Here is an 18,383-nt window from a genome sequence, read left to right on the forward strand (position 1 = left end):
ATATCCTATAGCTTTCATTACTTGCTTTGGGTTCTCTGATTTTTGTGCTTAGCCATCTAATTTCAAGAAACTCTGAACACAGTTTGCTATAAGACCTGATGAACTTAATCAGATATGGCAGCCCCGGAGGGTCAAACTTTTAAAAAACAAGCCTTCCTTTGAATTAAATGTTATTAGCACTACTGAGCTGGAGAATAAACGCAGCTAAGTCTGTAATTTCAGTACTGAGCACAGGCTGACACAAGCCTTTATAAAGTCCCATAAGATGAAGCTTTAAACCAAAACAATGTTAATCTTCTTACAGGGTTACTACTGAAGGGCAACATGGTACTGTAGTACTTATGATCTCTCCAGCATCATGATCTGGCGTCCATTCTTGCATTCCTGATCACTTGTTGCTGTCTGAGTGAAATTTGTATGAAAACAGTCCGAGGTGTCTAGTTCATTTAAATGGTTAAGAAACATGGAGTGTTTTCTTTGCTGGAAAGTACAGTGTTATTGTATTTTGAAGATTTGTGCATATTCTTTATTTAAGTTTTTTTTTTGTTTGCTGCATTATCCTTTGAAAAGCAAACATCCATACTTGAATTAAAAAAAATAAAATGAGTGAAGCACTCAGAATTATATCTTAAGAAAAATGCTATAAAATGGTTAATTGTACAAAAGTTTAGCTTGCCTCCAGCACTTGAATTAAAATACACCTCTTAGTAAAACATTAACATCATTGATTCTAGTGAAATTGGTTTTACATACATTAATTGTCTGAGCCGTTCTATGAATTTCCAGAATTTTTTTCTAATCCAAATAAAAGTAAAATGACAAATGAGTTTAAAATCAATATCAACAATTGCAGTACCCTGTATGACTTCTAATTGTAATAATTCATTGCTAACATTGCTGTTTGAAATTCAAATGCTGTTTTACCCTCTCCCTGAGCCCGTGTACTCCAACCTCCTGTATATGAGGAGGAGACTGCAAATACTCTTTTTACATATTCTGCAATAAATGCTTTTAATGGTTTGCTGTTTTGTCACACACAAGTCTAACAATTAAATATTCATGCATTCTGACAGACAAGAGCAAGATTGTTCTCCATAAAATGACCTAGTTATAGATCATGCAGATGTGTAGATAGTAAGAATCAAACCCTGCACCTTATATCTGTAAGGCAAATATCTTAACCATTTTCCAGCCTCCTGATAAGGTAATTTCTTTGCAGTAATTATAATGTGCCCTTCCCTGCAACAGCTGTGCAGCCTGTCATATTGGAAGATGTGGAGAGGGGGAGAAGCCCTCATGTGAAAAACACCACTTTACTAGTGGGACAGTAGTTTTTGATTTTTTTCTTGTTTGTTTAAAACTTGCACACGTGTGTTCACATTTTGAGTGGCAAATGTGCATTTGTCAGACTTTAGTCACTGCAGCTGTTTTATTGTACTTAATGTACCAAAGAACAATGTAATTCTCTAACTACTTAGGAAGGTTCTGTTTTGTTAATTGTTGGCGCCTTTTCCCCTTTACAAAAGAATCAAAGAATTGTTCAGCTACCCTAAGTCTTTGTGCTTTCTTGTTTGGGACAGTAACTGGAAGCTGAAGATTAATTTAATATAAATCCAGAGATGATTTGTTCTTATAGGCACCTTACAAAAATCTGTATGAAGGTTCCTTATACATTATGGCATGTAACAGAATTGCCACTAGCAGAATTAACTGCTGTAGAAACATTTTTCAGGTCAAAATGTTTAGGTTATTAGAACTGATTAGTTTGAAGTTAAGCAGTCATTCATTTGTTTCTTTATTTTCTGTTGTCATGTTATTTTATTCAGAGTTAAAGGGGAGACAGAGCCTATGCCAGCACTCAATGAGTGCACAGCAGAGACCTAATCCTAGGTGAGATGTCAGTCCATTCTAGCATACACACAAACAATACACACACAAACACTGCACACATACTAATGGCAATTTGGAGTATAGCTAGATTGCCTTACTGCTTGTCTTTGAGATGCAAGAAGAAAGTGGAGCATCTGGAGGATGTGCAGATTCTGCACAGAATACACCCCATGGGGAACTAAAGATGTAGCACCTCTAATTTCTGTATAATTGGACTTCCAGGAAGGTAAAACCAGCTTCTCCAAAGCAAAATGCAGACCTTCCCAGGCTTAAACTACTTGATGTCTAAGAGATCTAGGATGTAAAATACTGTTTAGGAACTACCTGACAATGAAATCTACAACTAAAGAAGGCTGTTTAGTCCTGGAGCTCATTACAGAAGAGATGATTGTTAGTGATTAGTGGGGATCATCATCACTGTTACGGTAAGGCCACTGAGGCTGGAGTGGAAGACTTTCCTTTCTGAGATATAAGTTTGATGTAGAAAGATATTGGCTCAACAGGTAACACACTCACATTGGGTGCTAGGATATGGAAACATTGGTGGCTCTATTCTCACCATAGGTGATTGGGTTAATTTTCCATTACGGACACTGTAGTGTAGCTTCGGGGGGGGGGGGGGGGTGCTGCATTTCTGAGTGTGCCATCCTTTGGATGAGATGGTAAACCGAGGCCCCATCTGCTTGAGCTAGTGGTAGCTCTGGTGTGTGTAAACATCCCACAGCACTTGTCAAAAAAAGACTAGGGGATGTTTTATGTATCCGTCTTAGCACTATACATATTTTTACATTATTTACACTTTCATATGCACGATAGTTACACTTTCAATTTCACATTAATATTTATACTGTCAGAACCACACTTTCATCATATTAATAATATTACCTTATCTGTTTTCCATTTTTACCATTCCCTCTATCCCCATTCTTTCTTCTATAACCAGCTTTTTATTTCAGTTAACACATCATCTTCTCTGCTTTTGTAATGCAATAATTGATCACACCTTTTCCACAATGCACACTTTGCTACAAACAATATTTTATTCCATTTTTAATTTTCACATTTCCTTCCTTTTTTATACATTCCATACAGTATCATATCTTTATATGTATATAACTATCTCTATTGATATTTACCTCTCTCTTTCTCTATATGGATTTACTTCAAGTAGATCGAACTTTTACAAGTCCGAAGCTCATATGACTGAGACCATATGATCAAACTTGTAAAAGTTCGAACACTGAAGAAAAAAGAAAATAAAACACAAAAAACAAAACTAGCCATCTGTAGCAGGGGGGGGGGGCTATGCCTCCCTGCACTCCCCACGTGGGAGGCTGCACCCCACACCCCCCCACTTAAATATAACAACTCCAAGATCGCACTACATTGCGGAAAAGGGAAATCTTCCCATTCTGCACTGTACGTGGGTCTCCATTCAGTCAGATTGAACTTTTACAACTTCGATCATATGGTCTTGGCCATATGAGCTTTGAACTTGTAAAAGTTCGATCTATTGAAGGAGACCCATATATATATATATATATATATATATATATATATATATATATATATTCAAAAACAATAATTCATTGTTACCTCTTCATTGCATTCATTACATTTTTATTCCTATATTAAACTTAAAAAACACACTGAGGATAAAACAAAATAAACTTGACAATCTCAAAACAAAAAGAAAGGAAACCACAGTAAGTCCAAAATATGTTTAGTGCTTTCATTTGTTTAATCACTGAACTTCATCAAAGCAACAAAGTATATTAACCAGACATCCATATAGTCATTCATGCCAATTAAACTGAGCTATTTCATCCTCCTCTAAATCTATTCTTTCTTCTGTAATCATCTTTTATTTCAGTTAACACATCTTCATCTTCTCTGCTTTTATTATACAATGATCAATTACATATTTTCCAAAATCCACACTTTGCTACAAACAATATTTTATCCTATTTTTCAGTTTCACATTTCCTTCCTTTTTCATACCTTTCATACAATACCATTTCTATGTATATTTGTGCATGAGCATCACATATTAATTGTTTGGCAGTGGTGGGATATCCATACCACACATTAATTGGCTGGCAAAGACTAACTGGCTTGTAGTGGTGTGGGTAGTGTGAATTCCTGTAGCTTGTGTACAGAGATCACTGTAGGTGTTTTTGTACTCTAAATCAGCCATGCAGTGAATACTCAGAGCTTAGATCACAATTGTTTTATTTCTTTTGTTAGCTTAGTTCGTCAGGGAGATCAAGCAAGCATGTCAGCAGAGGAGTATGGCAAGCTGATAAGGAGCCAGTTGGCTGAGATATGCCAGGCTAAGGGACTGGTGCATGGAAAGCTGACTAAGGCAGACATGATTGCAGCTTTGTTCACAGCTGCATCAGAAAACAGCAATCAGGAGGGTGATCAGACTGGCCATGGAGATGTACAACAGTCAGAGAATGGACAGCTTAACCTTTCTGCAGAGGACTTAAAAATCCACCTGGAGCTAAAGAGACTTAAGTTGGAGGCCAGGTGCTGAGGAAAATGAGAAACTGTTATACCTGGAAGCTGAGGAGAAGGAAAGGCAGAGGCAGCACGAAAAGGAGATGCTGACTGTTCCCCAGAATCATGGAGGTAATGGGGAAGGGAATAACTGGACCACAGAAGCAGAAAAGGTCAGTAAATGACTTCTACAGTTTACAGAGGGGATAATTCTGATAGTTTCATTCATATGTTTGAGAGGGTATGTAAACAGTATGATGACCAAAGGCTCTGGGTATGGTTCCTGACCCCCTTACTCCATGGTAAAGCTGTAATTGTTTTGTTCATAATGTCTGACATTGACTGTTTTAATTATACTGCTGTTAAGAATTGCTTATTCTAACACCTGAAGCTTACAGGAAAGTTTTGTGAGCACAGACGCACGGCAGATGAAAGTGTGTGTGAATATGTTGCTGAACTGAGCTTATTTTCATAGGCAGATGAGTGGATGTCAGGTCACCACTTTTGAAGGGCTGGCAGACCTTTTGATGAGGGAACAAGCCCTTAGCACTTTGCCTGAGGACATGAGGATCTGGTTAGCTGATAGACAGTGTGATACTTCAGATGAGTTGCAGAAGAAGGGAGACCTATACCTAGCAAGCAGGGCATCCCTGCACAGGAAAGGGACTCCAAGTGCTGCTCATGGATCTAAAGGAACCCATGGTGGGCAGCCCAGACTGCCCCAAAAGAATCTGCCAGTAGCAGGGGAAGCCACTAGTCCAGGTGCACATCCAGGACCTAGGGTTAAATGTTTTGAATGCAACCAGTGGGGCCATGTGGCATACAGATGTCCACGGAGGCAAGGCGGGGAACAAAAGGTGAGAGAGCCAGTAAGTGGGAAAGACAAAATGTCAGTAGTAAGTTGTCTTGTGACAACAGGGGTACTGAACTACCATCCTGCATATGTCCTGATAGGGAAGGATTTTGATGAGGCAGTACTATGTGTTAATGCAGTTACAAGCAGTCAGGCTTTGAGACAAGCATATGGGTGTGGTAGCCTGGGGGAGACCCAGACAGACCCCATACTTGCAGCCAGGACTGGTGAGGTAGATGCTTCAGGGAGAGAGATACTTTGTAGCAGTGAGACTGAAGATGAGCCACAGCTCCTTGTGGGTACTGATGTTCCCTTGGACAGAGTGACTGCAAAGGTAGAGGTGAGTAGTAGTACCCAGGCTGACAGTGAGGCACCACTGTCAGAGGATGCTAGACTTCCTGTGGAAGAGGAGCTGGGAAGGGTTACAAAGAGAGAGTTGAGATAGGCTCAGCTCTCGCACCCTACATTGCAAGGCCTGAGGCAGGTAGCTAGTGAGGCACCTGATTCTCGAGGGAAGGGGGGAATCTGTATACTGGGACAAAGGGTTACTGTATAGAGAGTGGACCCCTGAGGGAGGGCTAGAAAGTGAGAGGGTACAGCAGTTGGTAGTGCCTAGAGCCTACCATCTGGCGCTTTTAGCCATAGCCCATGTTATTCCCATTGCAGGTCATATGGGCATAAAACATACAAAGAGCTGTATTATGCGGAACTTCTTTTGACCTGGAATTTCCAGAGATAAAACAGGGCACTGCATGACCTGTGAGCAGTGCTAAAAGGTAGGCAAGGCAGGAGACATGGTGAGTGCTCCTTTAATGCCTTTGCCTGTGACTGAGGAGCCATTTCAGAGGGTAGCTATGGGTATTGTGGATCTTCTGAGTACCCCATGTTCCACAGGGAAAAAGTATATCCTAGTGGTAGTGGATTATGCTACATAATACCCTGAGGCATTGGCTTTGTCCTCCATTGAGGCAGAGAAGGTGGAAAATGCTTTGTTAGAGATTTTCAGTCGGGTAGATTTCCCAAAAGAAATACTGACTGACAGAGGTGCCAGACCTGCTGGCTTGTCTGTGGAAGTACTGTCGGGTGAAGCAAGTGAAGAGCACCCCCTTCCATCCCCAGACTAATGGTCTTGTTGAGAGGTTAAACTCTACAATTAAGTCCATGCTACAGGCATTTGCAGACCAGTTTAAGAGGGAGTGGGACAAATATTTGCCCCATCTGTTGTTTGCTTACAGAGAGGAATCCAGAGTTTTTTCATCCTTTGAGTTGCTGTATGGGCATAGGGTGAGGGGACCTCTAGATTTAATTTGTGATGAGTGGGAAGGTGAGTGTGAACCTCACAAGGAGTCTGTTGTGGCATATGTCCTAAACCTCAAGACAAGGTTCAGGGAACTTATTGGCTTGGCCCAGGAGAACCTGGCAGAAGTCTAATGACAGGAAAAGCTATGGTATGACAGGAATGCTTGAGCTAGAGAGTATGCTGTAGGGCAGCAGGTAATGGTTCTCATTCTTGTCAGACACAACAAGCTGCAAGCAGCTTGGGAGAGACTCTACAAGGTGGTAAGAAAGGTAAGTGATGTTAACTACATGGTAGAACTCCTAGGCAGGAAGCAGAAGCACAAATTGTGCCATGTTAACATGATGAAACCTTACCATGATAGGAAGGCCCTTGTGCTGAGTATTTGCAGTGAGTTGCAGGAGGAGTCTGAGGGAGCTCTGGTGACTGATCTCCTCAGTGAGGCTTGGACTGACACCTCAGTGGAAGGGGTAGCAATGTCCCAGCAGCTATCTCTTGCCCAGGTTCGAGAAATCCAAGCAGTGTTACAGGAGTTTGGGACATGTTCACTGGGAAACCAGGGTGCATCCACCAGGTGCACCCACCTGGTGGATACAGGACCCCAAAGGTCTATTAGGCAGGCCCCTTATAGGGTGCCTGACAGAGTCAAACAGACTTTGAGGGAGGAGATACAGGAGATGTTGAAACTAGGGGTAATTCAAGAGTCCCACAGTCCTTGGGCCTCATCAGTGGTGCTGGTGCCAAAGAAGTATGGCAGCATCAGGTTCTGTGTGGACTACAGGAAATTAAATAGTCACACAGAGTCAGATGCTTACCCCATGCCTGGAACAGACGATACCCTAGAGCTGCAGGGTGGGGTTACGTATCTTACTACCATTGATCATAACAGAACAAAAAACAAAGAAGCCTCTTTGAGTTGCATAAAATCTTTACTGGTGTCTCCTGGTACCTCAGCTCACACCTTCATGTGATGAATTACACCCCAGAAAACCATTCCTCATATAGTCCATCAATTAACACCACATTCTAAACATGATCATGTTAAAGTGAAAGCATCCCTTTAACCAAAGGACATGAAGGTGTGAGTCGAGGTACCAGGAGACACCAGTAAAGATTTTATGCAACTCGAAGAGGCTTCTTTGTTTTTTGTTCTGGTTTATTTTGCTAGTTTTTACTAGTCTGTGTTTTTCACCATTGATCTTACCAAGGGTTACTGGCAGGTGCCCTTGACTCCCACTGCTAGACAGAGGTCAGCCTTTGTGACTCCTTTTGGCTTGTATGAGATCACAAAGATGGCCTTTGGGATGAAAAATGCCCCAGCGACTTTCCAGAGGCTGGTCAATGATATCTTAGCAAGAGCAGGAGGGTTTGCCCTTGCATACCTAGATGATATTGTCATCTACAGCCATTCCTAGCAAGAGCACCTTCAACATGTCAGGGAGTTGCTGGGCAGACTACAGAGGGCAGGCTTGACCATTAAGTCCAGCAAATGTAAGGTGGGTATGGCAGAGGTCTCCTACCTGGGACATAGAGTGGCGAGTGGTAAGATCAGGCTAGAACCTGCCGGAGTGGAAGCCATTCAGGCATGGCCTGCACCTGTTACCAAAAAGCAGGTGAAGGCATTTTTAGGGACAGCAGGGTACTACAGAAAGTTCGTCCCAAGTTATAGTACCATAGCTGCTGCCCTCACAGACCTGACAAGGAAGAACAGGACAGATAAGTTAGTGTGAACCCCAGCATGTGAGCAGGCATTCCAGGAGCTTCAGGAAGCTTTGGGAGGGCCCCCAGTGTTAGCCAGTCCAGATTACAGCAAATAATTTGTTGTGCAGGTGGATGCTTTGAACCATGAGGTGGGGGCTTACTTAGCCAGATTTCTTCATAGGGAGAAGAGGACCCAGTGGTTTATCTCATTCATAGGCTCCAACCCAGGGAGGAATGCTATGCAGCCGTAGAAGAGGAATGTCTAGCCATAGTGTGGGCACTGCAGAAACGTCAGACTTATCTTTTTGGAAGAAAATTCACTGTAGTGACAGATCACAATCCCCTAACATAGTTAAACAGAGCCAGCCAGCAAAATGCCAAGTTGCTAAGATGGAGCCTAGGGTTGCAAGCATATGACATGACAGTGCAGCACCACAGTGGGATTAGCAATGCCAACACAGATGGGGTCTTAAGACAGGGAATGGGGTAAGGTATACTTAGGTAGACCTAAGCCTCTCAAGCAATGTTTCTCAAGGGTCACTTGAAATACTAGCTTGAGTTCTCTGGGGGTGGGGGGAGAGATGTGAAGATATGTGAAAGCTGCCAGCCTAGCTAGATAGGATTTTGTGATAATTCTGTAAATATTAATGTAAGCCACTTGCTTGTTCTCTTAAATGGAAAAAAATTGGGTTAAATGTGGAACTGCAAAAATGTAACAACAGTGCACTCTGCAGTAGGAAAGCTGATAAGTCAAGAATTGTGTAATTATTTGATCACAAAACCCAGAGCCAAGATGTCTGGATGAAGGAATTCTTGTTTTTGTTTTGAGACTAGAGTTAATTGCTAGAATTTGCACGTATAATGTATTTTATTGCTGTAGCTTCCTGACCAGGTGCAAGATCAAAAGGGCTGTTACACTCTGAGCTTCTGTTAGCCTGGAAACAGAAAATAATGATGTAATCTGAAATAAGTCAGTGGTACTGTGTTATCAATTTAAGGACAGGGAGACTCAGAGCATTTTAGCATTTGTCTTGAGAACATCCAACATCACCAGCACTCTGCCTATGCTATATATGTAAGTTTATTTTAGAACTGTGTTTTCTCTTAGATATAGCTAGGAAATAGGAAGATTAGATTCATTTTTTTCTGTATTGATGTCAGAACTTTTCTACTGTAGTATTTTAAGTATTTCTCTGTGATCTCTGAACTCTTGACTAGCACTGTGAAGTAAGAAGTATTGTCTTGTATTTTTATTATTTATTATTAAATATTTTTAAACATTTCAACTGTGGCTGTTTTATGTAGAGATGATTTAAGCTCGAGAGTACATTGCATGTATATAGTGATACTGTCCAAGTCACTCCAATAAGCCTTGACTGGTCAGTTGCACTTACCATTTGGATAATAATATTGGACAGTATAATTGGAGACCTCTTTTATAAGGGCCATTTAGTAGCTGATAAATCTTAGTGGGTGGTGCAGTGATTTCTACCGTATAGTGTGGGTAAAAGGGGCACAGCCGGAGAACATGTGCCAGCCTTCCCCATGAGTGTCTGTGTGGTTGCATATAACTCTTGTCTCAAAGTGTGTGTATGTGTCAGCTACTTGGGCAGGGACATGAAGCACTGGTTGGACAGAGAGGGTGCTGGAGGTTTTAGCTTGCCCACTAGGCTGAGATCTGGACCCTATAGCTGTGCTAGTGCAGAGTGTTATTGGGGATCTGGAGAGAAAGGGAGAAACCAGCCCCAGACTGACTGTGATCTCTGTGTGCTCTTAAGGGAAATTGTACTTTACTGTGTGTGTATTTGTTATCCTCCCCTATGTGGATGCCCCTCACTGGAGTTAGTGGTGAGGATTGAGGCTTCTTGATTGCCAGTGCACAGGCATCACAATATCTATCCGAATCCTTCATGTTTATACTCATATTTGAACATTCAATTCTTTTTATATTTCAAAGAGCAATATTTTACTGTTTCTTCTTCATTAGACTCATTACATTTTCATTCCTATATTACTTTAAGTTTCGGATTACCTTTTACTTGAACCAAAGACATCAAAAACTAATAAGGTGGACAAAAGGAATAAATTGATTTAGTGCTTTCATCCATAATTAAAATACTGCATCAGAATAAATGAAGCAGTGATGTAGTTGTTTATGTAATCACATTATAATCACATTATAATTACATGACAGAATTAAAATTGATCAGTTGACAATCCACTTAAAAAGTTATAAAAATCTTTATACATGAAAAAATAAAAATAAATATGTGTCACATATATGAAGATGTTAATCCAGTTTCTTCAACCTTCTGGATTTTAAAAAGCATTTTAAATTGATCATTTAGTTTTGCCCATGCACCTTGTCAACCTACAGTCTAAGTTGCCACAGAGCCCACATGTGTAACATTTTGTACTATATATAAACTTATTATAGAAAGACAAATATACAAACCCACCACTTTAAGTGATTGACAGGCTTTACAGAAGCCTTAACCGTAAGTCCCTTTGTCCTATAACTTTACTGAGTTCACTATTCCCCATAGTAATCTTTTAAGTGTCAGTAGCACAACAGATGGCAGAAGGCTGTGGGTTCTATTCCCACATCAGGTTGATTGATTGCTGAAACTGCAGTGCAACATAAGGGGGGCGGCTGCACTCCTAATTGTGCCTTTCAGATGAGATGTTAAACTGAGGCCCATCTACTTGAGTTTGTGTTAGCTCAAATGGATGTAAAAGATCCCATGGCAACTATCAAAAAGAGTAAGAGGAGGGGCGTGGCCAAGATGTGCTCTGGATAGCAGAAATTCTCTTTAGCTCTGTCAGTTCAGTTTATTTATGACAGGAATTTTTTGACAAAAGTCATCCTAGAAGGATTTTTTTATATCAACAAAATCTACTTAACATGCTCTAAAATAATATATAACAATCCTGCAGAAAAATTGAACTTTTCCTGTCAAAATTACAGAGAGTATATATATATATATATATATATTCTTCTCTAACCTACAAGATGAGTTCATCTAGGCCTATCCATCAAGAAGCATCTCTAAAAAAGGAATTACACTCTCTACTCACCAACATTCAGGAGTTATCACTGAAACTGGATAAGATTGATACAAAATTGATTACTTCAAAAAAGATTGTGCTAAACAAATGGAAATAATACACCAAGACCCCCAGCTACAGAAAACCCAAATCTCAAGTATTGAGTATTCTCTCAATGATATGGATACTAGGTTACATGAAGGCGAAAACAACATAGAACTTTTACTAAAACAAAACACAGCTCTACAGTCTAAAGTGGATGATCTAGAGAATAGATCCCGCAGAAACAATATTAGAATTTTTGGCTTACCAGACAATATAGAAGGCAACAACTTACCTAAATTTCTGACAGCTTGGTTGCAAGAAATCCTGGATTTGCCAGAAGCTTTGTCCTATGGTATTGAGAGGGCACATAGATCTTTGGCTGCTCCTAAAACAAGTATGAATAAGTCTTTTAAATCAGTTATAGTAAGATTTCTTTCATCATATGACAAGGAACTAGTTTTAAAAACAGCATGGGCAAAAGCTCCAATTAAGATAAAAGATAATGTCATTCACTTTGACAATGATTATTCACCTTTGGTAATAGCAAAAATAAAACTTTTTTTCCATTAATAAAAGAACTTAAAAAGTCACAAATAAAAACCCACTTGCTGTCCCCACCAGACTAAAAATATTCCTACAAGATGGAACTAAAATATTTGAGGATTTGGACACAGCTCTTATATTTATAAATGCCAAAAACATTCTTGATAAACTAGAGGAAATGGACTGGGCTAGTGCTAGCCTTAAAAGAATGGCAGAAAATGGAAATTGGAAATCTGTGGAAAAAAAGAAAAAAAATAAAGAGAAAGAAATAGAATGGAATAAAGAAAAGGAAAATAAAAGACTGTTCCATATACATTTGCCTCAAACTGGACTATAATATTTTCTCTGAAATCTGCTGATCATATGTCTATGTAAGTGCATTTATTCATTCATTTACAGTTGCTCAATATGAATTCATAATATAAATATTAATATATGAAATATAGATTACCAGTTTCAAATGTATATGTAAATACTCACATATGAATAACATTAGTAACTTTAGTACACTTACCAAACATATTATAAGTATTAGATCTATCTATGGTGTTTTTATATATACAGGCATAAAGGTTATTAGTGGTCAGTACAAATTATACTGTTCAATAGTATTCTTGTAGAGAATATGACTGATATTGGTTTGTGCATCTTTATAGAGTTCTAGCAGGGTGTTTGATTCATATACATTTTAATATGGCTGTATGGAAAGGGAAGGGAGGGGAGGGAAGGGAAAAAAAGAAAATAAGTTGTTTGCAAGTTACATTTCTGTGCTTGATATACATTTGGTATGTGACAGGCTTCGCCTCTGTTTTGAAGAGATGAGCCATTGCATCCTGAGAGATGATTAGATCGTCTTATTGTGTTCAGTGTTTGAAAAAAAAAGAAAAAAAAAGTGGAAAGAACATTTGTGTTTCTGTTGAGCAGAGACTTTGGATTCTTCAGAATTGCGAACATGAGGGCAAAGCTGTCAAGTTTTACACATGCATACATCAAATACTGCACGCGCTCTTATAAAGCAATTTAAAGCTGCAAAATTTTTTACCATGTTCCCGCTCTACAATTAAAGCTTTCTCCTCATCATCAAAGGCTCGTGAAGAAGCAGCACGAACACCCAGGGCTGAATCAAGCTGTCGTAAACTCAAATATGCCACTTAAGCAAAGAAAATCTTTGAACTGCAAGTTGCATAATGCAAATGGAATGTTTAAACACAATGTACAACAACGAAAGGGTTTAGTGTGGACCTGAAAGTTTCATAGTAATTCAAGCACAATTAAAATTAACACTACATAACAATTGTGAACAATGTTACCCTTATAGCTAAGTAGTACCTTTACTTTAAAAATAACATTACAATAGTTTAAATATAAACTCATGAATGCCACTAAACATTACAATTCTAATTAAACTAAATACACTAAGAAGTGATATTAGAAGTTCATTGAACTCAAGTAAATAAATTTCAGAACATATTTTTAGATAAATAAATGATTTCCCTCTTTTTTCTTCTTCTCTCTCCTGTTTCTCTTTCCCCTTTCCCCTCTCTAAATCTAATATAACTACATAAGAAACCCTTGAGTGTAGTTATATTAGATTTAGAGAGGGGAAAGAGAAACAGGTGTCCCGGGCTGCGTATTACACAAGCTCCAAGAAGAACTGAACCCTCACATAAAGTCACTGTTCAATCTCAGCCTTACTACAGGATATGTACCCAAAGAATGGCATACAGCAACAGTGGTCCCACTCCACAAAGGTGGTGCCACAATGGACCCCGGTAACTATCGCCCCATAAGCCTGACTAGTCTGGTCTGCAAAGCTATGGAGCGTATCATCATGATACTCATAAACAAAGACATTGGGAGCCTCCAGACACTGGATCCTACCCAATTTGGCTTTGTTAAGGGCAGATCTTGCCTCTTAAAATTAGTTGACTTCTTTGAAACAGTTACTAAGGCCATAGATGAAGGGAAGGTAGTCCACATAGCCTACCTGGACCTCGCAAAAGCCTTCGACACAATACCTCACTCGGGCATCATAAATAAGCTCACCAGCTTAAATATCAACCCCTATGTCACAAGATGGGTTGCAAACTGGCTCAGTTATAGAACCCACATGGTCAGAATTGCAGGTGCCATGTCAGACTCAAAACCAGTTACAAGTGGCGTCCCACAAGGCTCAGTCCTGGGACCTCTCTTGTTCGGTATATACTTCTCTGAGGTATAGGCTAATGCAGGAGGACTATGGCTGACCAAGTTCGCAGATGACTGCAAACTGGGAGCCATAATCGACTCTCCGGCTGACACAAGCATCCTCCAAAAAGGTCTCACAGAGACGGATACCTGGTGCCAGAGCCATGGCCTCAAGCTAAATGCCAAAAAGTGCATAGTCATCCCCTTTGGGAAAAACAAAGTGCCCACAAATTACCACATAGGTGGTAATCCATTAAGTATGGAAGAAGTAATTAGGGATTTGGGGACCCAAGTAGATAGTAATCTCTCCTTTGACAATCACGTTGCCAAAGTGGTTAGAAAGACCTTCTATATAGCCCACCTTATCACAAAAGGGTTCACATCTAGATCAAGATAGGTCATTGTGCCCCTCTACTCATCACTCATCAGGCCCATAATTGAATACAATGCCCCCTTTGTGATGTACCTTATCCAACACCTACAGCAACTGGAGAGACCCCAAAAGTACCTCACCAAGAGGATCAAGGGCCTCAAACAGATGCCCTATGCAGTTCGGCTAAAAAACTCCAGCTCTACTCAGTTGCTTACCGCATACTCAAAAGCGACCTATGCCTGACATATATCATGTCCAACCCAGAATTAATGGACATGCTCCACCTCAGGAAATCCAAATCCCTTAGAGCTACATGCTCCAGGGACTTAAACCTCAGCACAGCAATACATAGGACATGCTGGAGGGACAGATTCATATCCCAAAGGCTCCCCTCACTCTGGAACAGGATCCCAATCCATGTTAGGCAGAGCCCCTCACTGACCCTTTTCAAGAGAAATCTTGATGGGTGGATGGGGGATCATAAGTTTACCCCTGGGATCTCTTCTATGTCCTTGCTAGACAGAGGCACAGTAAACTAACTTTAAAGGGTCTATCTTCTGTGACCTTAACTAATCTAAAAGGGAGGTGAAAGCAAAGCTCACTCTGGCTAGGCTTATAAATGCCCTAGGGCAGATAGCCTAGTATTAACCTATGAACCTATGATTAGTCCCATAGTTTATAATGATATTAAAGATACAATATTGGTTTTAGAATGTGATGCATATATGACATTACTAGTAATTAGGTAAGGATGTAATAAAAGGGAAAGAGGGAGGGGTGGATGGGAAGGAATAATGAAAATATGAGTAAAAGATAGAGAGAGAGAAAGAAAAGAATTAAACACTTTATAATATTAGATATAGTTGTTAGGGAATTATAACTTTTACAGTTTATAATACGTTAATGGTTGTTTTTTTCTCCTTCTCATAACCAAATATATGGCAAGAAATATAACTATTACAACAGTTAATTAAAATTTTATTAGATGAACATACTAAAAAATAACATTTGTTTCAATTGATAAGTTAATAATAGGTGATGAGGATATTTATTATCTGAATATATATGTTTCTAGAATAATTTTAGTGGTCGACAGAAGCTGATTGTTGCTATCTGAATGAATGACAATTTGAATGGTTTATCTACTCAAATTAGGAGTTATAAACTCCAAGGAGAATATGGGTGGATTTAATGTTTTACAGTTTTGTAATCAATGTTTGTTTCTATTTTCTCAGATGTTCACAGCAACAACATACCTAAACAACATACAGTTTGATTTTCACTTGATGAAATGTTTTCTAGCAAAGTGTATATACAAAATGGAAAAGCTTTTTGATTTCTACACAAGTGCTTTATCATTAATGACCAGATTATACACACACAAACAATAATTTATGTTTCTTTTAAAAGGTATCTCAATCAATATTAATGGTCTTAATAATTCCTGTAAGAGAGGGAGTCTACTCAAATACATCAAATTACAAAAATCACATATTTTCTTACAAGAAACTCATTTAATAGCCAAAGACATAGATAGATTAAACACCAGTCAGTATACTGTATTATCAAGTTCAGAACACTATAAAAAAAGAGGAGTAGCTATTTTATGGAGTAAAACAATTCCTACACCCACTATATTAGAAGTTCAGAAAGACGACAAAGGTATGTTTTGTTCGGTCACGATAGAAATAAATAAAAAAAATACACCCTTATAAATTTATATTGGATTCCAGGTATAGGAGCAAACACAGTAAAACAGCATCTAAATAAAGTTATTAGCCTATCCAAAGGTAACATAATAATAGCAGGAGATTTCAATTGTATCTTGAATGATGCTGATACTAACATGACGGGTAAAAGAAGAATATCAGCCTCAGTCAAATTATTAAAAGATTTTATTGAATTATATCATCTAAAGGATATAAATGGCTTTGCAGAACCAGATTCACTTTCTTATACTTTCTATTCACACAGACATAAAACCAATTCTAGAATATATAGAATTATAATCTCTAATGAACTAATAGACTACTTACTAAAAACAAAACTTATTTCGTGCCCCCTATCGGATCATAATTCTATTACTTTTGATTTACTAACCAGAGAAACTCAAAATGTTCGAATTAAAAGAATTCCGGTGTATATTACTAAATTAAAAGATTTCAAAGAATTCCTATTATTAGAGATACAAGACTTTATCTCTTTAAATGATACTAAAGATATATCAGAAATTTATATCTGGGATGCTTTGAAAGCATATATGTATGGGAAAATTTGCATGTGGTACAACAATAAAAAGAAATCCTGGGATTAAGAATTGCTTGATATACAAGATAAATTAGATAAACTAAAATTAAACTTAAATAAAAATAAACAAACAAAAGAAAGAGAAAAAGAGATCTTCACTTTAAATAATAAATATTTGGAGATATTAAATCATAAAACTATGATTAATTTAGAAACATTTAAATTCATAAATTTTTCTATAAATCCTAGATCTCTAAATCTCTTGGCAAATAAAACTAAAAGACTTAGTAGGTTAAACCACATTAAAGAGATATACTCCCCTAAAAAAAAAAAAAGAAAATAGTCTCTGACTTACAAAATATCTTAGCTGAATTCAAAGAATTTTTTCTTAAAATAAACCAGAATTCCTAGATATTAGATCCTACAGATGAAATAAAAACATTCATAGCAAAACATATTAAAAATAGATTGTCAAATCAACAAGTTAAAAATATAGACAAACCTATTTCTCTCATAGACATAAAAAAACAAATAAAACTCAAAGTAAATAAAGCACCAGGAAATGATGGTATTATTACAGAAATTTATAACATTCTCCCAAAATCGGAAATAAGTTTGCTTCTTAAGGTTTTTAACATCTCACAAAATAATACCACTATACCACCATCATGGAAATACACTTTCATCTCACCAATTTTAAAATTCAACAAAGATTCCACCAAATGTTCATCTTATAGGCCAGTTTCTTTGTTAAATATTGACTATAAAATGTTTATGTCCATTTATACTGATAGACTAAAGTTTTTTTTACCATCATTAGTAGAAGAAGACCAAACTGGTTTTATTATAAACAGAAATACTTATGATAATATAAAAAGAATCATCACTTTGATAGAATCTGCAAATAATTTAAATAAAAGACTTACGTTAATAAGTCTTGACATAAACTGTGCCTTCGATTCAGTTCATTGGGATTATTTATTTATGCTTTTAAAGGAACTAAATTTCTCAAGTAATTTTATAACTCTTATAACAAATTTATATGAAAGTAGTCTAGCCTATATTAAAATTGGCACATCAATTTCAGAAAAGATTCCAATAACTAAAGGAACTAAGCAAGGTTGTCCTTTATGCCCACTCTTATTCACACTTATTATGGAACCTTGGGCCAATCTAATCAGAGAAGATAAAAAATAGAAGGTTTTAAATTAAACTCCACTATTTCTTCCAAGCTACAACAATTTGCAAACGTATATTAATAACATCAGGGGGAAATGCTTCCACTATAACAGCAGTTTTTAATAACATTAGGAATTTCCAAAAAAAGTCTGGATTAGCTTTTAATAATAATAAAACAAATATACTACCTATCTATCCAAAAGCAGTGAAATTAGAACTAAAGTATAGAAAAGTTATAGCACAGAATAATCAATTGATATATATATGGGATTGGTAATTATGAATAATATTAAAGATATCATTCAATTGAACTACAATAATTACTTACTCAAAATAGAACATCTCATAAATAAATGGAACAAAATAACATTCTGTATGGAAGAAAGGCTTTCTATTATAAAAATGATTATTCTCCCCAAAATATTATACATTATGGAATCAATATCATTACCTCATTCAAAGATTTTAATAAAGAAATTTAACTCAATAACTCTTAAATTCCTATGGTATCCAAAAAA

This window comes from Protopterus annectens, chromosome 2.part2 (genome assembly GCF_019279795.1).
Source record: "Protopterus annectens isolate FY-2018-M chromosome 2.part2, PAN1.0, whole genome shotgun sequence".
Lineage (NCBI taxonomy): Eukaryota > Metazoa > Chordata > Ceratodontiformes > Protopteridae > Protopterus > Protopterus annectens.